Genomic DNA, 22,865 nt, shown 5'->3' with positions numbered 1-22,865 from the left:
TCTTTCCTCCCTCCTCTCCCTCCCTCCCGTCTTTTCTCATAGGAGTGTTGGCACTTTCCAGGCTCCCTCTGTTTAACAAGTTAGTGGAATCGGGGATGTTGTTTTGAAGAGGGCTCTTGTCGAGGTCTCCTGTGTTTCTCATCAGGAGGCCTGGGGCCAGATTGAAGCGGATCTGATTTTGAGGTGCTGAGGTTGGGATTCTCGGGGAGAAAAGGGGGGAATTCTCTTTAACTTTTGCAGCACCAGGAGTCGGTGCCGGCTCTGCCTCAGCCCCGGCTTCTTCCCCAGGAAGCCTCAGTTTATGCAAGTCCTGCCATGAAATATTTAGGATAAACATTTCCATGAACGATAAGGCTGCGGCATCCAAAGTAAATAAATTGCCTACCAAAGGGCCACTGTGACAGCAGGAATCTGTCTGCAGCTTGGCAGGAGGGAGATGCCAGCCTGGCATCCCTGCAGGCTCTGCCCATCTGCCTGGAATGGGGCTGGTGCAGGGGTAGGTACACGGGGACAGGGCCGGGCAGAGACACCAGAGCTCTCCCTGTGGCAAGGCTCACACCTCCCAATGCCAGCCTTGCCCTGGGGGGGGACCCGGTGCTGTTGCAGCCCCCCCCCCAGTCCCCATCCTGGCTCTCAGTGCACTTCAGCTTTGGAGGCAGCTCTTCAAAGCATTTCCTCCCACCAGGAAAGGAAAGGAGGAGCCCCAACCACCCACCCATCCCGTGCCCAGGTCCTCCCAGGAGTCTGGAATCACTTGGAGAAGCTCCGCAGGTGCCAGGCTCCCTTTCCAGGGCTTGCTTTCTCCCTGCTTTCCACTGAGATCTCCCAGCCAAAACATCTTCTTCCCCTGGGGAGCCTTGCAAAGATCCTTATCCCTTCGGAAGGCCCTTGTTGTAAGGAGGAGGAATGCGCAGGGTGGCTGAGGGACACGCTGTACAGTGGGGACCTTGCCAGGAAGCTGGTCTATTTGGGAAGGACGAGTGTGCCTGGAAAGCACAGCTCACTGCACCGCAGCACGGCGCTGGGATCTGCGGGGAAAGGATTCAGAGAAAGCCTTTGAGTGGGAAAGGAGGACAAGGGGGGTAGCGGTGCCTGAAAGGAGGTAAAACCCTGGTGAAGTGTGTGGGGGGCTCATTTGGATGGTAGCATCTCTTCTACCCCATCGAGCACTGCTGTGCTGTGGGATGGAGGGGGACTCTCACCAAGGGCAGGGAGGTGGTTGGAAGCTGATGCAGAGAATGACCCTGCTTGGAGGGGTTTATTCCCACTGCCAGGAAGCTGTATTCCAGGGAAGATGGTGGGGAGGGTGGTGGCAGCCAGTAACATCTGCTGCTCGGCGCTGGGATGGTGTCAACCAACGTCACATCTCTGGCAGCTCATGGGGGCCCGGTGGCCAACAGCTCAGAGGCTTTCACAGGGCTTGGATGTTGCTCTGGAAAAGCAGATAGTCCCCAGCCAGGTCAGATAAGGAGCATGGCTTCTCCAGCTTCTGGAAGTTAAACCAGTGATGACCCGGGATGTGCAGCCTTTGAGGGATGCTGTCCTGCAGCATCCGCTGGGGCCAGGCACGCACTGTGGGTACCAGGGGCTGGTGGTCCCCTAGGGAGCCAAACTCACTGTGAAGCCCCAACCTGAGGCTGCAATAGGAGCAGGCAGGGGAATGGGGTCCTCCAGGGATGCAGGGATCATTGGGACCTGTGGGCTCTGTGTTGGCTGTGCTGGGTGGAGGGAACACGCTCAACCTCCGCACCGAGTGCTGCAGCCTCCTCTCCGAAACACATCCCAATGCCAAGAGCAGGGCGAAGCCTCCCTTGACCTCCCTTCTCACCCCGGCCTCCCTTGTCCCTTCCTTCTCTTTCAGCAACACATTCTTCAGCCCAAACAACATTCTTGGACCAAGATTTGAGGCAATCTGGAGGGAGTGGGTCACTCGGAGGCGGCGCGACTGCTGGAAACTCTTGACTGGGGCCAGCGAGGCGATGCTCCTGTGTGTCAGCACAGGGCGATGCTCCCGGCATCACCCACTTTCCATAGGACATGCTTCATAGCTTCCCTGGCGTGCAGCGAGCTGCCAGGGCTCAGCCCAGGCTTTCCCTGGCTAGTGATGGATGCAGCCCTCGGCTGGGAATCCTTGCCCCGTCTGCTCCCTGCCGCAGGATGCTCAGCGTTGTGAAATCGCATCCCATGCCCCAGCCCATGCCATGGGGCTCCAAAACAGAGCTCACACCAGAGGTGCCTTGGCACTAAAACTAAGTGGGTTGCCAGCTCCTGGTTCTCACCCATGTCCCTTTGCTGCTGCTCTGTCCCCTGCCCTGGCCATGCTACGTGTACCTGGTGTCACCCGCAGAGCAGCCCCGTCCTTGCTCATCCATCGCATCGTGGTCCAGCAGCGACTGGGGCTGGGCTGTGCCGTAGCCACAAACACCTCCGCTTTGCCTCCACGTCTCTTTGGGGGGGGGACACAGGGGAGGGCAACCAAGCCCCACATTGCCCCTTGCAGACCTGGTGCCACTGCCAACGTTGGGAATGCTGGTTTGGCTTGGGAAGCCTTTGCCCCATCCCACTGTAATTACAGGCTGCCTTTGGGGATATGGAGCTGTGTGTAATAACTCCCTGGTCTCTTGGGGTCTGCGGGTTATTATGGGGTGGACTCAACCCTCGCAGACCTCGGAATGTCCCTGCGGCCTGTTCCACAGCTCTCAGCCCCATGGACACAGCTCGGCATCTCCCTTGCTCTCAGGGCGTGCTCTCATCCCTACGAACCCAAAGCACTGGATTTCCTCAATCTCCGTCCATGGGCTTCCCGTGCAGCGTGGCTGGTGCCCTGGGCTGTGCTGGGAGAGGCTGCCTCAGCACAAAGAGGGTCAGGGCTTATTACAACCACTGTAAAAATGTGTTTGAAAAGGTTAAGGGCTTAATTTGGAACAGAGCTGGAAACTATGAAGCGTTTCCTCATCGTGTCGCTGCCTCGCCTGTCCCTGGACGCATGCATTGCACTGCTGACATCTCCATGGACAACGGAGCCTCGTTATGCACTGAAATACACTGGGGAGCCTCCAGGCTTTGCAGAGGAGCCAGGAGAGCCGTTTGCACAAGGTTAACCAAGTGCAAACCCACTGAGGACAGCGAGGGACCTGCCAGCCACAGGGATCACAAAGTCCCATCAGGTATCCCAGGCTCTGCTGCTGCTGTGATTTATGGCCCGCGGTTGCGATGCCGCAGCTCCCTGCTCCTTGCTGGACCTCGGGAGGGGACATGGGCATGGGAAGCCTCAGGATTCCCCTCCCTTCTCTCCCCAGCGTGGCACCAAGGTAGCTCCGAAGGCTGCCAGGCGCTGGCTGCAGCATTCCAAGGAGGAGAAGGGAAAACCGGAGCGTTTCCTTGCTCGGAACCTTCGATTCATGTTTTCAAAGGCCCTTTGAACGCTTGCTCCTCTCTGAAGCCTCCCGCTCTCCTGAACAAACAGCAGGAGGGAGCAGGTTCATTCCAACCCATTGATGGGGAAAATCTCCCGTCATGTTTCCTACAAGCAGGGAGCCCCAGAGCCCTCTTGAAAGCACCAAGCGCAAGGGCCCCATCTCTGCCTGTCCCCAGCTCCAGGTCACCCCAGTCCAGCTCCGAATGCCCAAAGCAGATCTCTGGGAGGTTGGTACCCAAACCTCTCTGCAAACAGGGCTGCAGATGCACTGGGAGCCAAATATAACCCCATGTAGAGATTAATAAATCATAACCAGCAGTCTGAGCTGCGACAGGCAGCAAACCAGGACAGGTCCTGGCGCACAGGGTGCCAGCTACCCCATGGCATACCCAGCTCATCCCTGATTCCCCCCGGCTCTGGGAAGGCCGTGGCACTGAGCTCCCTTCCCAAACGATGCTCGGGCTGTTTTTCTCTCTAAAGCATCTGAAATATGAAAAGAAGCAAAGAGCAAAGGGAAGCATCAGCTGCCTGGGAATGCCATCAGCATTCCTGCCTGCTCCTGCCACCTGGCTTCCTGCACTAGCAAACAAATCAACACATCCCAGTGTCCGGAGCCTCTGTGCATCACCCGGAGCAGCGCTGAGCCCTGCCAGGACCACTGCAGCGAACCTGAGGCGCCAGGCTCCTTGCGAGCTGCAAACACTCCTCCAGATTAAAGGCAGGAACGGTTTTCCTTGTTTTTAAAGGAAGAAAAAAGGCTTTGGAGATAAACAGGAGCAAGGAGCCGGGTGTGGGCGTTCAGCTGAATCGAGTTGTTTGCAGGGAACTTGGGGTCTTGGCAGCACTTCCCTGATGTATAGGAACAAAAAGAGCATCCAGAAGGAGGACATCCCCTGGGGCCTGGGGTGGCGATGTCCCCACTGGGCTCTGGAATCCCTTGTGCCCCATTCTCCTGTCCCCATCCTGGAGGGTGGGTGCTGGATGCAGGGATCCGGCGGTGCTGGGGGTGGGCTGGGTGCTGCAGAGCTCACGCGGGTGCTGTCAGCCCGGCAGCAATAATTAGCGATGATCAAAGCGGCTCCTTCCCGACAGCCCCGAATGCGGATGCTTGGAAATAGGAGGAGGAAAACAACACCCGTGGCTGTGTGCAGGCACAAGCCTTGTGTGGGGAGAGGGGGCTGAGCTGCTCCCTGCCTCCTCAGCACCGGCGGGGTGGATATGGGGGGGCTCGGGGTTAGGGGATGGGGAAGCAGCATCCGGGTCCCCATCACTGCATCTCTGCGAGTCAGGGATCAGAGAATCCATGAGGTCGGAAAAGATGATGAAGTCCAACCATTGCCCAGCACTGCCAAGGCCACCACTGCCCCATGGCACCGAGGCCTCGTCTCCACAGTGTGTGAGCACTTGTAGGGATGGTGACTCCAGCACTGCCCTGCTTGGGGCACCCTTTGGGGCAGGAATTGTTCCTTGTCTCCATCTAAACCTTCCCTGGTGCAGCTTGAGGCCACTTCCTCTTGTCCTGTCCCTTGGGAGAACAGACCAACCGAGAGAGTTAAGGCAAGGAAGAAGTGCGATGGTGCCGCTGCTGAGCCGCCACATCCTGCCATCAGCCTCTCCTGCACCAAGCTGGGGCCATCCCCATCACCCACCTGGGTTATCCCAGTGGAGCATGGCACTGCCCGGTGCTGGCACCGACCCCTGCACCCCAATCAGAGGTGCGCAGAGCCCTGCTCCTGCTCCCTGCCTGCCTCTCCCCGCTCCTCCCGGGGCTGGTTTGATAAATCCCTGCTTTGTTTTCATTCCATTTCCTCCGTCCCTCTCCCAGGACAATGTGTGGGGGCTGCCTGGAGCAGGGATGCTGCCAGCGGCCTCCGCTCCACCATTCCCAGCAGAGACACCCCTGGCTTCTCCTCCTGCCCTCCGGGTGCCCTGGGCGAAGCTGTTTACAGGACCCAGGTCCTCTCCCCCGCTGGGTGTGTGACATGCTCCCACACTCTGCTCCATAGAAACAAGCAGGAATCCACGGCAAACCCCTGCCCGGCGCTCCTGGCCTGCTCCCCAATGCATGGAGGCCTCTGGAAAAGCCCCGTTCTCCCCAAAACTGGTACCAGCGATTTCCCCATTCACTCCTGAGCCCCTCCAGGGCTGCATCCCCCTGCATGGACCCTGGAGCCCCCATCCTTGTGCTCTTCATCCTTGTGTTCCCTGTGAGGAGCAGGAATCAAGGGGCGTCTGCACCTAGGGAATGGGTGGGAAAGGCCATGGGTCCAGTTTTGGGGTGCTCTCTGCGCTCCCACCACATGCTCCCTTTGCTGTTTGTAGGCAATGACGCTCTCAGCCACCACAGGCAAGCGCGCTGTGCGAGCATCACACCCTGTTGGGGCCACAGGGCATCCCAGGGATGTGACAACACTGGGCATGGTCTGTAATTCCTGGGAAGAGCTGGGCTGGTTGTGGCTCAGCCCCAAGTGCAGCATCTTTTGCCCACCTCAAGGGAGTAAATGGGGTGCCCTAAGCATGGCTGAGATAAATACTGTGCTGAGAGTCCCTAAGAGCAACCTCAGGGCACACAGCTCCAGCTGCATGGATTTCCTTCCTTTGTTATTCCTTTCAGGACATTGCTCCAGCTCCTGCTCTCTTTGCCCACAGCCAGCTCCCTCCCTCGAGCAAAGGCTTGGCTGCCTGCATCTTGCTCCCTTTCCCCTGCAAGGCTGGGATGCTGATGCGTAGCTCCGATGTGTAAGCTCCGATGTGTGAGCTCTGGGTCTCTTTGGCTCCCCAGGTCCTCCATGGCTGCAGCAGCGGTTGCGAGGAGCAGGCAGCCAGGAAGCCGCCCCTATAGACGCTGCGATATTCCTCCAGGATCCAGCACACACATTCCCGCCTGTGCTTGGAGCAGGAACGTGCTCCTCAGAAGCAGCGTGGGGATTAATGGGCTGTACGGAACAGGGCAGCCTCCCTGTGTGTCCTTGTGTGTCCAAGCCCCGCTCCAGCAGCAACTCCGGAGCATCCCGGCTCAAAGCTGCGCTTCCAGGGAATCTGACCTTTCATTAATAACTCAGCTGTGTTATTGAAGGGATGAATAATACATGAGCACACCCAGCCCTGCTCTAAACTGTGTGTAGAACTTAATGAATCCTCTCACGTCAGGCCCCGAGGGCGGGTGATGAAGCGCTTTGCACAGCTCCGCCGGGTATCCCGGCCCCAGCAGCCGCATCCCTGTCACCCCGGGGAGGAGCATGGAGGGGGTTCCCTTCAGCAGTTCCTTTTTGGAGCTTCATTCGCTGGGTGTTTTAAAGGGGAAAATTCCCCTTTGCTGTGGAGCCGCTGGAGGAAACCCTGGCAGCATCCTCCCAGCGAGCGTTTCCTTTGGGAAATAACATTGGTTTTTTCTTTCCCCGACCTTTTCCAGCTGTGGCTGTTAATAATGTGAAATCCTAAGTAAATGTCTCCATTCAGGTGTGTTTAACAGGAAACCGTGAGCAAACACTGTCACCGCTGCTGCAATCTCCAGGTATTTAAGTGGGAATCAGCTCCCAGGATGGCCTTGAATCCAGTGACGGCCTGGCAGGGCTGGGAAGAGGTTTACTTGTTTTTAAACCCACCAAAGCTTTGATGGTGCAGTGACAGGGTTAGTTTGAGTCCAGGGATCCTGCTCTTTGCTCCCTGGCTTGGGGCTCACAAGTGATGGGGATGCTGCTGTACGTGGATGCTGTGTGGTGTCAGGGATGGAAAGCGGCTCTCCCTTTAGCACGCAGAGCCTGAGGGGATCCCGCTTGTCTCCCTGCTCCTGGTGATGGTCCATGGGCTTTCGGCACCAGGGATGCTCCCGACATCCCTGCTCCCAGCTGATGTTGGTGCAGCAGTGAAAGGATGTAGGGTGTCACACGCTGGGAGCAGGGATGTGGGTATCAGGGGAATGAGGATGGGATCATGGGGTGGATTTCAGAGCTAGCACCCGTCCCATTGACGTAGGAAAGCTCTTCCTAGTCCCGCCAGCAGAACCAGCCCCTGGCGCTGCCTCTCCCCACCCTAGCTCGCAGCATTTGGGCCAATGTGCTGGCAAATACACACGTTTCCATCCATCCCCATGCACCGATGTTGCCCTTGGCTGCACGCGAGGGGCGGCCGCCCTCGACTGAAGGGGCTTTTGTTGGGGAAATGGCTGCAAGAGGCATCTGAAAACTTCCATGTTGCTCTTCCTGCCTCCTTCTCCCAATCTCTGAGCCCAAGCCCCGGCACTTCCAGCTCCTCCCCAGCCTTTCATGCACCCAAACTTCCTCCTCTCTCCCTCCCATCCTTCCCAATTACGTTTCCGAGGGAGGTTGCCTTGAAGCGGCTGCAGCTTCAGCAATCCCTGCAGGTTGCCTCTGAGGAGCGGTTTCAAAGGCTTTAACTGCTCTCTGGTAGCAGCTCTGTGCTGCTGCCAGGAGCTGCTGCAGCTCCGGGATGATGGGATCTGGGCATGGGGATGGATGTGGGGACCGGCATGGGGATGTCATGGCTCAAGGCACCGGTTTCCATGGCAGGGTCACCAAACCTCGCAGCCCTTGGTGCCCTGGGTGCAGCTCTGCAGACGCCAGGTATGGAAACATCTCTTGTTTGCACCCGTCGCTATGGCTGTTTCCTTCCATAGCCAGCAGCTCCGTAAGGAGCAGTGTGATTTCATACGTCAGGATGGTGTCTGATGGAAAGAAGCCGGGTGTGGAAGCGCCACCGGAATGACGGGGAAGGCTCAGAGCTGAATCCGGGAGCTCTGACGTGGTGTGAGAGGCTCAGGATGGCCCCTCCTGGGCTCTGGGGATGTTTCCCAGCCACTGAGCAGAGGATGGTGCCAGCCCCAGCCCCAGCTTCGCACATGGTCCAAGGAGCCACTGTGATGGGACAGCTCTGGTGCAGGGTCCAAGGGATGTGGAGCAGCCCGATGCCGTCAGGAGGAGGCCCCAAGGCCCCAGACAGATGTTCCAGATGTGCATTTCATTCTGATTTAATCAGATATTTCCTGTGTGTCCATAAAGCCGTGACCTTCCTTCAGCCACGTTTCCAGGGCTATTCCCCAGCCTCTCCCCCTGCACTGCCAGCATCTCCCATCACCAAACCCTTCCCTCACTGTTTAATCCATGCAGATGAGTTATGAGCCATGAATGGTCTCTGATCCTGGTGCAAATCCCTGTAAACCACGGATTTGGCTGGTTTTCCACGTGTGTTTGTTGGAGCACATGCTGCTCACCTACGGTACCTGGGGGAGTGGTGCCCTGTGGACAGGGCATTGGGCAGATGATAGGCAGAGCACCATCAGCTAGGAAACCATCAGGGCTTTTGCTGCTGTACATGTGTATGTGTGTACTGCCTCTGTCCTGCACACAGCCCCTGCTCCCCCATGGCAGGCTGGCCTGAGCACTCCCAGCTTCCACTGCAGACCTGTATCAATATTAATTCCCAGTCCTGAACACTGAGAGCTGGTGGCACATCTGCAAGAGTCAACCCTTTGGGGAGTTATTGAATGATTCCTGGTTGTGAAGCATCAATGATTTCCTTGGAGGTCGGTAGCTGGATCTATTGATCCATCCACCCATCCATCCAACCATCCACCCATCATCCACCCATAATCCACCCATCATCCACCCATCATCCACCCATCCATCCATCCACCCATCCATCCATCTATCCATCCACCCACCCACCCACCCATCATCCACCCATCATCCACCCATCATCCACCCATCCATCCATCCATCCACCCATCCATCCATCCATCCATCCATCCATCTATTATCCACCCATCAATCCATCCATCCATCCACCCATCCATCCATCCATCCATCCATCCATCCATCCATCCATCCATCCATCCATCCATCCATCCATTATCCACCTACCCACCCATCCACCCCCAAACAGCCCACGCCACCCCATGTGTGCGAAAAGAGGACACAGGGGCAGGAGGAGGAGCAGGATCCACATGGATACGATGGGGACCCACGGGATGTGCTGTGGGGCTGGGGGATGAGCCCCGTGTGCTGTACACCCCAGTGCAGGCTCTGGAGCTGCTGGCAGGGGCCGTGCTGCTGGCGAGACGCTGCTGGATGGCTCCAGGTTTTTCCAGGCCTGTGTCTCAGTTTCTCTTGACTTTATGTGTTTTTATTTCCTATTAAAAGCCGCTGTCTCATTTCCTCCATGAAAAACAAGGCTCTTTCAGCAAGATGAATTCCTCCAGCTCCAGCAAAGCCCCGCTCTGCACTCAGAAACAAACAGGCTGTGTGGGACCTGTTGCCTTCTCCCCTCCCCTTGCCCCACGTCACCCGCTGGGCTTGGAGCAGGGCAGAGATGGTGAACCCCATCCCCGGGGGGCAGATGGATGGTGTCTGCTGCACGCATCCATCGGGCTGGTGCCATTTGCTGCCCTGTTCTTCCCCTTCCCTCCTGGGAGCCTTCTGTGCGTTGGGCAGGGTTTGCTGGTGGCTAAAGGAGGAGAAACCAGCGGCTCTTTTCCAGGCTGCTGTATCCCGTTGCCATGTTGGGAAGATGCTGGGAACAGCACGAGAGGGCCTTGGCGTCTGCAGCCCTCCATCCGCAGGAGAGACAGATCCTGGGAGGCCCCAGGAGCAGCTCCCAGAGCATCTGCCTCAGCTGGAAGCACAGCACAGATGCTTTTGGGATGAAAACACTTCCTCCACCCTCCACCTCCACCTGACATTTGGGAAAGCGGAGCCGCAGCTCCCCGGAGCTTTTCCCTTCTCTCCTATTGGAGCCGTTACACACGTGGCTGGTCATGCTCCGGAGGGAGCCAGGAGGGAGAGGATCCTTCCTGGACTGTGATCCGGGTGTTTATCCTGGCCGGCAGCACCGCACCAGGCTTGGGTGGGTTGTCTGCATCCCGGGATGTGGCTGGGGACCGGGTGCACTGAATTGGTGGGTCCTCAGCACCCGTTTCTGATGGCTCTGATGGGTACCACAGACAGGAATCATAGAATCATGGAATGGTTCGGGTTGGAAAGGACCTTAAGATCATCCAGTTCCAACCCCTGCCATAGGCAGGGACACCTCCCACTAGCCATGTCCCCCGAGGCTCCATCCAACCTGGCCTTGAGCACTGGTCCTTGCAGGGCAGAGCCAAGCTGCCTGGTGCCAGCATCCCAGCATCCTTCCTGGACCCCAAGCCCCCAGAATGGTACCTCCATGGGGCAGCCCTGCCCCTCACACTGGCTCTGGCTCAGCTCCAGCCTGTCCCTCCGTGGCAAACACAGTGATGGATACAGCCAGGGGACAGCAGCTCCTGGGATGCTCCCGAGAGCTGATTCTGCAGGGCTGGCAGCTCAGCTCTGCCTCCCGTCCGTTCTGCTTCCCTCAAAATGAATGTGCAATATTAAAGGATCAGAGCTGAGCTCCCCGGGCACAGAGAAACAACAAAACCCTCTTTATTCCCCAGCCCCGAGCTATGGATTTGTGATGAAAAGTTGGTGCTGGTGGGGGAGGAAGGGCACTGCAGCCACAGCTTAATAGCCATGGTGCACATCAGGACAGGGCCACATCCTGTCCCTGCGCAGCTCCTTGGGAGAAGCTGGGGCTGTCCCTTAGGAAGGAATAAAGAGGAGAAATGAGATGAGGAGCGTTGCTTTGACAGCTTCTCAAGGTTTCCTTTGGGGAATGAGGGGAACAAGCTCGCCCTGAGGATGGGATTTTCCGGATGCTGGGTGAGGGGAAAGGAAGCAGGGGGTGGGATACATCAAAGGAAAGGCACAGTGGTTCCCGGAGCGGGTATTCCCTGCAATGTCTCCGGTTTTCCCAGGTGTGGGATGGGAAGCAGCTGTGATTACTGAGTGCAGGAGATTGCATTAGGTGGGGAGGTATCAAATGCCCCGAGCTGGATGGGGCAATGGAAGTTTGCACCTTCAGTGGGTGATTCCAGCCTGGAGGAGCTGCAGAGGCATTGGGGGTAAAGCAGTGAAGGCCTCACTTGCCACACTGGGAAGGTGCTGTGCTGGGAGCTGAGGATGCTCTGGCCCATGGTGAACAGCATCAGGTGAGGCTCCGTGTCTTGCCCTGAGGTTTTTGGCTGTGTCCGGCACATGTTTGGGGTTCATGGGCTTGAATCTGCTGCGGAGACGTTCGTGTCCTCTCTGAGGGCTTCCGGGGCTCTGCAATGTGGAGCAGATTGAGAGTGCGGGTCTGGAGGTGGTCTGCGGGGACCGGCTGTGTTTACCAGGCTTTGGGAGCACTTGGGATGAGGGAGGAAATAACACATGCACAAAATCCTCTGAGGATGGGGAATTGGGAGGGTTTGCAAATACCAGAGAGGACAAGAGAGGTTAGAAAAATCTGCAGGAAACACAAAGGCCCAATTCGGAAAAAAACAAAGCAAATCCATCTGGAGGGGAGCGGGGAGCAGCGCATCGCGGATGCTGGGAGCCCTGTGGGGCAGCAGGTCTGGAAAAGGCATTCCGGAGGTGCCTGCTCAAGTGTCCATCCCTTAGGAAGGGGCTCACAGGGGCTCTGTCAGCTCTAATCCCTGCTCACTGAGGCAGCAGCCAGCTCCTGGCAATGCCTGTGGGTTTGAGCTCTCCATGACACCGGTGAGCAGGGGCTGGCAGGAGCCCATCGAGCTGACCCGGGTCTCTGGCTGCAGCCTCGTGCTCTTGTAGCTGCTTTATCCCATGGGCGCCAGCTGGGATTGCGATCCCAGGCTGTGTTGTGCCATCCCTGGGCTCCCATCCCAGCCACCTCGCTCGTGCCTCAGGGGTCACTGTCCCTCTGCTGTAACTGTCCTGAAGTGCAAAGGCAATAGGAAGGGAAGGGAGTTTGAATACTGGAATCGTAGATCACAAACTGGTTTGGGATGGAAGGGACCTTAAAGCTCCTCCAGCTCCAACCCCTGCCACAGGCAAGGCCACCTTCCACTTGCTCCAAGCCCCTGCGTCCAACCTGGCCTTGAACTCTGAACTTGATGGGGCAGCCCAACTTAGTCAATGTTCCCCTTTCCACCACCCTCCTCTTCCTCCCTGGGTGCTGCTGGTTCCTGTGCAGGAATCCCTGAGCTGCTGCTGGTCTGCAGGAGCCAGGATGCTGCCGATGGTGGGGACGGTTAAACAATGTGCCTGCATCTTCTCCATCCCTTGAGGCAGCTCCCAGGGCAGCATCCTGAAGGTCACCCAGGGCACTGGGAGCAAGGATGGTTTATGTGGTGTAGAGGCTGCGGGAGGATTAAAGGTGGATTGATTGGCCTTTAATAGCTCTGCCATAAATTCCTTCTCCAAACTGCTGTTTGAGAGCAGTGAAACCCCGGTGTTCCCAGAGCTCCCTTGCTTATTAAACAACTAATGAAGTGATTTGATTAAACACAGGGAAGTCTTTCTGGCTGCCCTCGTGCTTTGGAGCAACCTGGGATTATTAAAGCTGTTACTTGGGAGATGCTGTGCTTTAAGACGTGCCTTGTTCGCTGGAGCTGGGTTGATGTTACAGTGAATCGCTGTGATTTCTGGTTGTCACTTGGTGTGTGGGAGCGCAGGAGATGCCCAGCCAAGCTGATGGGCTCAGAACTAGAGATGTTTAAGGCTGTGCTGCTCTGCCTTGCGTTGCCTCAGTAGCTCAGGGGTTAAGTGACTTTGTGGGCAATAAGATCCAGAGCTGGTGGGTTTCTCCTGTAGAAATGATGTTGCTGGGGCCTGAGCTGCAACTGCAGAGCAGGGAGTGATGGATACCCCTGGGAGGAGCAGGGAGAGGGCTCCAGCACCTACCCTGCCTGCAGTGGGAACCAGCATTATGATGGGCAGCTACTGCCAGGGGCTCCTCTAATACCAATAACGACTAGCAACAGTAGTAAAAGGAGTTGGTGAGCTCGAAAGCAGAGTCCAGGCTGCGGAGGGAGAGTGGGCAGGAGCAGCATGAGTAACAGACATGAGAAGAGAGGAGGCAATGTGACCTCTGCAGATACACAAATTACTCAGCTCCTTCTGGCTGCATCAAAGATGTTCTGACTCACCAGCCTGGGGATTTAACCCCTGGATCCCGGGATGCAGGGAAACGGCTGCTCCAGCTCCTCGCCACTCTGGGAGCGTGGCAGGGGGCTGCCAAGCATCCCCCATCCTCTTCGAGGTGAGGAAGGCTTGAGGTTCCCTTCTTCCTAGGCTCTGGGGGCACAGTGGGCTTGCATGGGGACCCCAGGACTGAAGAGGTGGAGGGATGAGGATGGAGGTGCAGGGATGAGCTCCATCCCTTCTGGCCATGTGCAGCACCAGCTCCAGAATCCTGCACACGGTGCCTTATTTGCCCCTTTCCCCCCTCCCCAGAGCCTTGGGAGCTGGGTGCAGGGGTGACCAAGAGGGGGGGAATCTGCCTTCCCATATTCTCCATATAAAGCTCCAGAAACCCCCCTTGTTTAGCTTCACTTTACACATCCCCATCCCTGCTGGGGATGGAGGACTCAGATGCGGCCTCCAAACAGCCCCATCTTCCCTTGGTCTCCCTCCTCGAAAGGGTTAAACCCCTCCCAGGCTCGAGGTTGTTCTCTTGTCTGAGGGATTAATTGGAACCAGGTTGCTGCTGAGCAGAGCTACTTGGTTGGAGAGTGTCTGAACGGCTTCACCCCTCCTTGAACCTGGCAAGAGGAGATGGGGCAGAGCCTGAGGTGCTGATGGGCATCTGCATCCTATTCCGAGAGCAAGAGGGGCAGGTCTGGAGGGATGCAGGAAGCTTTCTGCTCCCTCTCTCCCCAAATCACCTGGAAAAACAGGAAAAGAGAGAGGAGACAGATTCCAGCACAGTTGCAGGAGGCAACTGTAAAGGCCGGACCCATGGAGCTGTGCCAGGGAATGGCTGGAAAGAGCTGGGAGCAAGTGGGGAGAGACGGAGTGATAAGGAATGGAGCTCAGCTAGGTGGAAAATACAGGAGGAGCTTGATTTATTTGCTGTTTCCCTTCATCTCCTCTGCTTCCAACTCTCATCGTGGCTTGGGAAGAGTTTATCTTGAGCCTTGTGCAACGATGGGACCGGCTCCATGGGGCAGGAAGAGGGCAAAACCATCCCCGGCAAAACAAACCCGGAGCTCGAGCGGGGCTGTGATGGAGAATCCTGGCTCTTGGGCTTCTGGACTCGGTTTAAACCAAGCTGGGATTTGCAGCAGGACAACTTCCATTGTGACATCTCCTGTTCTGCCAGGGGAGGCAGGAGCCCCGTCCACAGCAGCTGCTCCTCCTGTGTTGCCTTTTCCATTTCTGGGCCTGGCTTGGGCTCTGTTTAAAGTGAGAGCAGCGACTGGAGCTGGATGGGAGCAGGGGTTTCAGTTTCATTGGAAGGGCCCCATATTCTGCCTTTTTTTTTCCACTCCAAAATAATGCAAAAACACAAATAAGCCATTTCCCGTAAAACAGAACTGTTGGAAAAATCTCCCTTGGAGCCGAAGGAAACATTTTTTTATTCCATACAATCAAAATATTTCACTCCTATTTTTACCTTCACTCAAGTCCTTAATGGGAAACGGAGACTGTTTTTTAGGGATGCAATTTCACCTGCACTTGGGGGAATGCTCTGGGGTCTCTGCCCCTTCCCAAAGCTGCTGCCATGTTCCAAGGCAAAGGCTGGGGCTGAAGGAAGGGAACTGAGGGATGTTTCCCAGGGTCTGTTCCCACTTTCCCAGCTCGTGCCCCTGGAATGGGAGCGGTGAGCCCCAGCATCCCAGACCTGAAGGAAGTGCTCCTGGTGCTGCTGCATGGGAGATGCTGAACCCCATAGGGGGAAATGAGGCTCGCGCCTCCCCTTGTGAATGGCTGAGGTTTCTGCTCCATCTCTTTGCACAGCGGAGCCTCAGGCATTTGGCTGAGTGACCCCATAAAGCCAGGGAAGGGCTGAGGATGAGGCTGCTCTGGATGATTCCGGATGACCCTGGGTTAATCACAGCCCTACTCTTCCCCAGCATGGAAGTGTTTATAGGGAGAGGGGTGTGAGGATACAGCCCTTGGAGGACCGCTTCTGGAATGGTCTTGGAAATCTGATGCTTCCTCTGATGTTTCCCTGCTCTCAGCATCTGCCCCACGTGCAGGACCTGCAAAGAAGAGTTAACTCTTCCCTGCAAGCACTGCACATCCTGCCGCAGGGAAGGGGATGGGGCTGCAGGCCTGAGCATGGCCAAGTGTGAGAATGAAATAACCCAGCTCAGGAAAGGGGAAAGAACCCACAGGGCTTCTCTTAGGGAGGGAAAAGACCCATTTTCCATAGGATCTTTATTCCCTGAAAGAGGTTGAGATAAGAAAATGGAGCATTTGCTTTCAAAGGAGGAAGGATGCTGGGCAAAGCAGATGGGGGTCTGGTTTCACGTTGAGAGCAAGGGAGGCAGCAGGGGTTAGGGACCAGCCACTGAGTGTGTCCTCAACACACCACAAAGGGCAATGGGGATGAAGATGTCCGGGTGTGGGGAAGCAGGGATGGAGGAAAGGTGCCTGGGGCAGGCAGGGTCCATGAGTAAGGAGCTGCAGAGGGACAGGAGCCTGCAGGGCTCTGGCCCAGAGGCTGGGGGGAGACTGATGAAGCCAAAGCCCTTGGCAGCTCTTAGCAGTTAGAAATTAGCTGAATTTATGACTGTAATATTTGGAGCAGTTTCTGAGCACCTCTGGGGCTCTGACAGGCCTGTTTGCTGCGCCAAGCAACACAGGCAGACCTGCTTCGCGTGTAACGTAACGGGGCCGCAGGGATCCCTCCCCACATCAGGCCTGTGCATCCCTCATCCCCTGTCCTTCGAGCTCTCGGTGCTCTCTGGTTTCCCCTCCCCATCACACATGGAGGAGGATGCTGGTGTGGGGCAGCTCAGAGCACTCAGTGCAGGAGATCTCCCCACACCAAGGCACGGGGCTCTCTCTTCAGCCTGGGACGTCTCCAGTGCTTCTGGTGCCTGTGGCTGAATGGTTTTGGAGGTGGCTGTCCTCAGGCTGGGCTTTTCCTGGGGGCAGGAAGCTCATGGTGGTATCTGCCATGGCTGAAGGGACAGCGTTGTGTTTCCAATGGGATAATGCACTGCTGTTATCACCTCCCTGTAGGAGTTTCTCTGGCGTTTCACTCCTGCACAGAAGGAGACTATTAAGAAGAAAGAGCAATAACCAGGGTCTCCCCAGCCATGCCTTGGCCAGGATGGACCTGCTTTACCCTAAATAGGAGCATCCCCATTAACTTCTCCAAGGGGAAGCAGCTCCTGAGGGATGGGGTTTTGCCTTCATCCCATTGGGTACCACGGTGGTAGCACAGGGAGCCCAGGGTTGGATTCCTGAGGCAGCCCATGTTGTGCAAGGAAAGCATCGGGCTGGCTCCTGCCTTTGGAGAGGAAAAGTACTGGATTGGAAGGAGGAGGAGGCAAGGATGAAGGCCAAACCCAAGGGAGGACGAGACACGACTCAGGTGTTTCCATTGCAGCTTGCCCAGACAGTGCAGAGGAGGTGATGGAGGCCATGGGCTCAGGGCACTGCTGCAGTGGCACCATCCATATCCATCCTCTGCTTTCCCTCCCAGGGGCACAGTGAGCCCTGGGCAGCAGTGGCAGAGCCGTGTCACCCACGATGGCGATGGGGTGTCCATGGCAGCTCAGTGACTCCTTTCCCTCTGCCTTTCCTATTGCCCAAGGCTTTGTCCTTGTTGACTCTATCACCCCAATGTCCCCGTTCTCCCTATGTGCGGGCAGCCCTTCATGCATTTGATGATGTATTTATATAACCCCCTACTAAAGCCTTGGCCTGAGCGGCATCTTGTGGTGCTGGGTCCCACTGGCTAATTGGGGGGTTGGCTCCAAAGCCTTGCTTTCATGGTTTCCATTGCGCTTCATTGGAGTCGCATTGAATCACCCCCTTGTTCTTGTGTTAACCAGCACTGGGAGCTCTTCCCACTGCTGAGCTGACACCAGGAGCCCTTCCACCATCTGGAAGTGCTGTTGTGGCTGCAGGAAGCCTTCCCAACGTGGTTCTACCCCATCCCTGGTGCCAGCGTGGTCTGAAGGGGGTTGCAGCCACCCCTTGTCCTGTGTGGATAAGGAGGAGGAGAGGGGAAAGCTAAAGGAAGAGTGGCTGCAGAGCTCGGGGTGCCAGCACAGGGACCCTGCAGGGTGCTGTGTGAGAGCAAGAAGCAAGCAAAGCATCACTGAGAGCACGTATGGGACGCGCTGCTCCCCTTCCATCAACCCTATGGAACACGAGGTCTCTTCCCCATGTGAACTGCTGGCTGCAGGACATTGTCAGCCCCATTCCTGTGTGGGGCAGGATGGAGGGGGGGGGTCACCCTTGGTGTCCTTGTGCCATGGGAAGGGCAGAGTTGGGTGGAAAGCGGGTCCCCAGATTGACACCATTTAGCCCCAGGGGTAAACTGCTCCCCTGGGCTGGGGTGGCAAAGGCAATCCCAGTCCTGCATCCCATGGCTGGGAGGTGATGGAGGTGCTGGCCCATGCTGGGAGTGGGGCAATGGTGCTGCTGCTTTGTGCTGGGGAGAGGGGAAAACCAGCTGGGAAAAGTCCTTCACTCCGCTCCAAAGTGTTTTATTCCCGATGTAATATTCTGCTAAACCCGGCTCCGATAGGAACTGATTCAGTCACGGGTCAAGCTGCTGGAGCTAATACAGAGCAGGGAAAGGGCATCCTTGCATTCCAAGCTGGAGCAATGTGACTGGGGCAGACCCTGGGTCCTGCTTCTGGCTCCTAAATCTGCTCCCTAAGCGCGTGCCTCAGTTTCCCCTCCTGCAAAGGAGGCAGCGGGATGTGGAGGCAGCTTTGGCTCAGCAGATGGGACGTGACCTCCGCTGGGCAGCAGCATTCCTGGGGGAGGGCGCAAGGAATCGCTTCCTAGAGAACAGCCCCACGGTGCAATACAAGCCTGGGGAGCCCAGGGGACGGAGGGGCCCCTGGTTCTTGCAGCACTGTGCGGTTCATGCGGCCATGAGCTGATGTGCTCAGCAGCCTCGGCCCCGCTGCCAAGAGCTAATAAGCGGCTGCTTTGCAAGGGGGGGGAAAAAGGGGTTTTGGACTTCTGTGCCTGGGAGAAATGAGCCGGATGACTTCATCCCTGAGAAATGCGAGGTTTGGTGCTCGCTGTATCCCCTCCCTGCGCTTAAAGCAGCCACAAGCACAGCACAGGGGATGGGAAAGAGGGGTAGGAAGGGGCTGAGGGATGCAGGGAGGGTTGGGGGGCTCGGTGGTTGTGGGGTGGTGGTCACCGCTGGGGACAAGGGCCTGTCCTGCTGTCGCCCCATGCGGGATGTGGGGTCCCTGTGTGCCATGGTCCCCCCTCTTTGGGCTGGTCCCTGTTGCAGAGCTTCAACCCCTTCCTCCACTTTGCTTTTCACTCGTCAGGGACCAAGGCTCCCCTCGCCCACCCCGGCGATGAGCTCTGTCTGGTCTCAGCCTTCCTTGAACAGACTCCTTCCCTGCAGGGAGAGCATTGCTTCCAGTGTGGCTTCTTTGCTGGAGTGATGGAGCGGGTCCCATCAGGTGCGCAGGGGGCTGCAGACTGCTGTGTGTGTGTGCCAGCCCCGCTGTGCCATGGCTCTGGAAGCGCTATGGGTTGTCTGAACAGAAGAGGCAGCTGGGTCACAGCCCTGCAAGCACTGAGCTCCCTTCTGCCTGGGATGATGGGGGATGCAGATCCTGTTGCCTCCCCCCTCCCTCCCTATATCCTCAGCTCAGACTATGATGGGGCAGCACGGGCTGCCTGGCTCTGGGGCACGTTGGGATTCAGGCTCACGGCACTCACTGACTCTTCATGCATTGAGCAGCAAGGGGCTTGTGGCTGGTGGGGGGAACTGAGGTGCTGGGGTTTGTGCCTGCACCAGGAGCCAGCGAGGGCGAGGAGCGCCCAGCCTTTTCCATTCCCTAACCCTGCCCTGGCTGCCGCGATGCTCGGTAACCCGGTGCACGAGGCTCTTCTCTAGCGGACGTTTGCCCATAGGATTAACGACCAAAGCAGTGGCTCTGCTCCAAACAGGCTCCAGTTGTTGTTGTTTTCCCTCTGGGGCAGGGGTCAGCTGCCTTTTTGTCTGCTTTTCCGGCTCGGGAGCGAGTGCAGCTTGTTCCATCCAGCCTGGCTCTGCCTCAGTCCATCTGTGCTGGGGAAGCCGCATGGCCTGGTCCCCGGTTCAAGCAGTGCGAGATGCTCAGGGATGGATGGAGAGGCCAGGTGATGCCTGGGGAGAAGGGAAGAACATGGAAGGGATGCAGGCCACCTCCTCCTTGCTGTGTGCTGGGGTGACAGAAGTGACACAAATGCCCTCCCCGGCCAAGCATTGAGCTTGAACCTGCTCACCTTCATCCCTCTGGAGTGCTTTGGCTTAGGGTTGCTTTGTTCAAGCACCTTCCCCATGTCCCCTCATCAGCCACGTTCATGCAGCATCTTCCTAAGGTGTTTCCAGATGTTTGCTCACGATGGAAACAAAGGCTTAGAGCATGTTCTGCCCTTGCCCCATGTGCAGGCAGAGCGGGGGACAAAGCACATCATGCAGCATCCCAGCAACGGGAGAGCAGGATCCGTGCATTACAAAGCAACATACTTTTCCCCTTTGCTCACTTCCCACTCCAGAGCTTTACTTGGAGCCAAGTGTTTCTCCCGGGCTCCTGGTGACGTGCTCCCAGAGAGCTTTGGGATAAGCTGAGTTTAACTTTCCAGGTTGGTGGTCACCCAACACCAAATAACAACAGGAGAAGGCACGCGGCATCCTCCCACCGCCATCCCGGTGGGAATGAGGCCATCCCAAACCACCAGGTTTTGGGGGACCCATGGACTCCCCTCATCCCCTTCCCACAGCAGCAGTGGTTGCTGATGGAGAGCATGGCCAGCTCGTGAGGCTTTGCTGCCTGGGGTTTGACATTATAGACGCTCTGACTGAGCGGCCGCAGGGACATCTTGGGTTTCCTGCTGCTTTTTGCCCTCCCCTCCTTTCTGCAATGCAATTTTTTAGCTCTCCAAAGGGGCTTTTAAGATCTGGCCCTTAGGAAATAGCAAAGCTGCTGTGCCATAAATCAAGTGTGTTTGGACAGCACCGAGCACAGCGGAGGCTCCGCTTGGGCCAGCGTGGCTGATGCTGGGATAACGTAAAGAACAAGCATCTCCCTCTGGCCAAATAAACATGAAGCCGCTGTTGCTGTGGTGTGGGGAGCAGCCTGGTCCGAGCACAGCCCTTGCCTGTGTTTGGGGAGCCTCTGAGCTGCTTTGCTCTGCACAACTCCTCTTTATGGGACCCCTGGGGTTGGGACCATGGGCTCTTGGTGTATGCTGTGGTGTTGCCCCTGGTCAGGGGGGAATGGAGCTGCTACAGGAGCCTGAGGTGCTGGAAATGGATATGATGAGGTTCAGGATGGGACTTTGTCTGGGGAAGGGGCTGCTGGTTTAAGTGTACCTGATGTGTGTGTGTGAGTGCTATGGCGTGGTGCATGGGGGGGATGGATGATGATGGGTGAGGGTGCTCCCCGCATCTACCATTTCCCAGCTGGACACAACAGAGGCACTGGTTATAATGGGGTTTATTTTTGCTCACATCCTCCCTCTGCTGCCTCCTGTTTCCTCATCTGGGGTGTCTGCAATGCTGCTGTGGGCTCCCTGCAGGAGTGAATGGGGCACGGCTGGATGCTGAACCCTCGCTGTGCCCCATGGGCTGGTGGGATGCAGCCTCTGGGCTCCTTGGGACCGCATTCCTCCCTGTTTACCCGCCTGATGCTGTCCCTTGTGTTGTCCTTGGTCGAGATGAGCTGTTCCCGCAGCCCTGGCTCCGTCTCCTGGTACTTCCATGCTCAAACATTTCCTCTCCTACCTCCGCCAGACCAAAGAGGTATTTCTGTTACAATCCTCTGCAGGACAAACAGGCTGCGGCTGAGAAAGGGGATAAACCAAAGGGATACGGCATCAGGGGACCAGCGCTGAGTGGGATGCTGCAGGGGCACTGAGACTGGGATCTCCCCATGCCAACGATGCTGTGAGAGCAGCTTTGCTCTGCGGCCATGCTCCATCACCCCCTTCTATACAAGAGCAGGGCCAGATTTGCTCCAGACACAGAATAAACCCAGCTCACGGTGCCCGTTGCCACGTTTGAGGCTGCAGCCTGTTGTGTCTTCAGCGTCTCAAAGGATGCCTTTGAAGGTGGATTTGAAACTTGGACATGGAAAGAAATTCCTGCAGGAAGCAAATTCAACAAACCAAGTCCTTTGGCTGGGAGCAAACTGTGTAACCACCAGGTTTGCTGATGGGTTTAGTGCTTCCCAGCCCCAGGACCTGTGTTAGCAGCCTCTTAGGATGGGTAGCACAGTGGATAAGGTCTAAGGAATGAAACCTTTCCATGCCTTGCATTGCAGGGTGGCTTTTGTGCAAGCAATTGCCCCATTCAGTGCCTCAGTTTCCCCTCTGTCAATGCCCAAAGTGAGTGTTTGTTGGGTAGCAGGAAAAAAACCCCAAGCCATGAAGCATCCCCATGGATCTGAGGACTTCTGACTAGCTTTGAAAGCAGCTGGCATCAATCTCCACCCAGCATATCCTCTCCCTATTGATTCTGATCCTTCTCCAGCTGGCAAACACATGTCTCCATCCCAACCCTTTGTTTAAATGGTGTGAAATACCGATGTGGTTTCTCTCTGTTCCTTTTCCTGGCTTGCACTCAAGGTACCTGCTGGGTTTTAGGCATCTCTGCAGGGTGAGGGCTCTGCCCTTGGACCAGCACTCGATACCCCAGTCTGGGGGTAAGAAGAAAGGCACTGGTGTTGGGAACTGATGGGTTGTGGGGAGCCCAGAGAGTGAGAACTTTGGGAGAGGCTGATTTGGGCTGTTTGAACCCTGCTGCTCTCAGCCAAATGTGGAAGTGCAGGATTGGACCTTCCTTGGGCAGGCTTTGGACTGGGCTTCCAATGAGCCAAAGCAGCTCAGGTTCGGTGGCCCTAATGCAGATCAGCTTGGCTGGAGACAGGATGGCTCCATGGGGAGGGAGATGAACCCCTGAATCCCACATGTAAGGATGGGGATGCTGGTAGGAAGGCCATGCCCACGGCTGCTGTGCCCCTGGGATGTGTCTGCATGCAACAGGTCCCAGGCTGCCCCTGAGCTCCTTGGAGCTGAAATGTCCCCTTGAGCATCCACAGAGCAGACACCCGGGGGTCCCTCAGCTGCATCCCTTCAGTGCAGCATGGTTTTCCAGCCCAGGACCTGCCTGAGGCCCATGGTCCAGCACCACCACAGCTCCTCTCCCTGCTCCTTATGAAGCTCATTGGGGTTTGCCTTACATCTCCTCCAGGCAGCAGGAGCAGAGTCCCAGCACGGGGCGGGCTCCCTTCAGCAGGGGTTTGGGGGCAGCGGGATGCCCCTGTGCCAGCGGGCACCCGGATGCTTGATCCCTGGGGACCGCACAAGAAGCCCCAATCCCATCCCTGCTGCTGGCAGGCTCCATCCCAAGCCCCGCGCTCCTGCAGACGGGGGCCGTGGGGAGGGGAAGGGCTCCTTACCCTGATTTA

At 57.0% G+C, this 22,865-nt stretch overlaps 1 long non-coding RNA gene across 1 annotated transcript; it reads left to right on the top strand.

Annotated features, from left to right (window-relative positions):
- Positions 1–4,966: 4,966 nt before the first annotated feature.
- On the top strand, positions 4,967–6,474 carry LOC136023804 (uncharacterized). Its single transcript, XR_010616703.1, has 3 exons — positions 4,967–5,133; positions 5,244–5,522; positions 6,201–6,474. It is a non-coding gene; the product is annotated as an uncharacterized LOC136023804 (long non-coding RNA).
- The last annotated feature ends 16,391 nt before the right edge of the window (positions 6,475–22,865 follow it).

The sequence above is a fragment of the Lathamus discolor genome, chromosome 19 (genome assembly GCF_037157495.1).
Source record: "Lathamus discolor isolate bLatDis1 chromosome 19, bLatDis1.hap1, whole genome shotgun sequence".
NCBI classification, from domain to species: Eukaryota; Metazoa; Chordata; class Aves; order Psittaciformes; family Psittacidae; genus Lathamus; species Lathamus discolor.
Note: the sequence above shows the minus strand (reverse complement) of the source record. Positions and strands in the feature narration are given on the sequence as shown.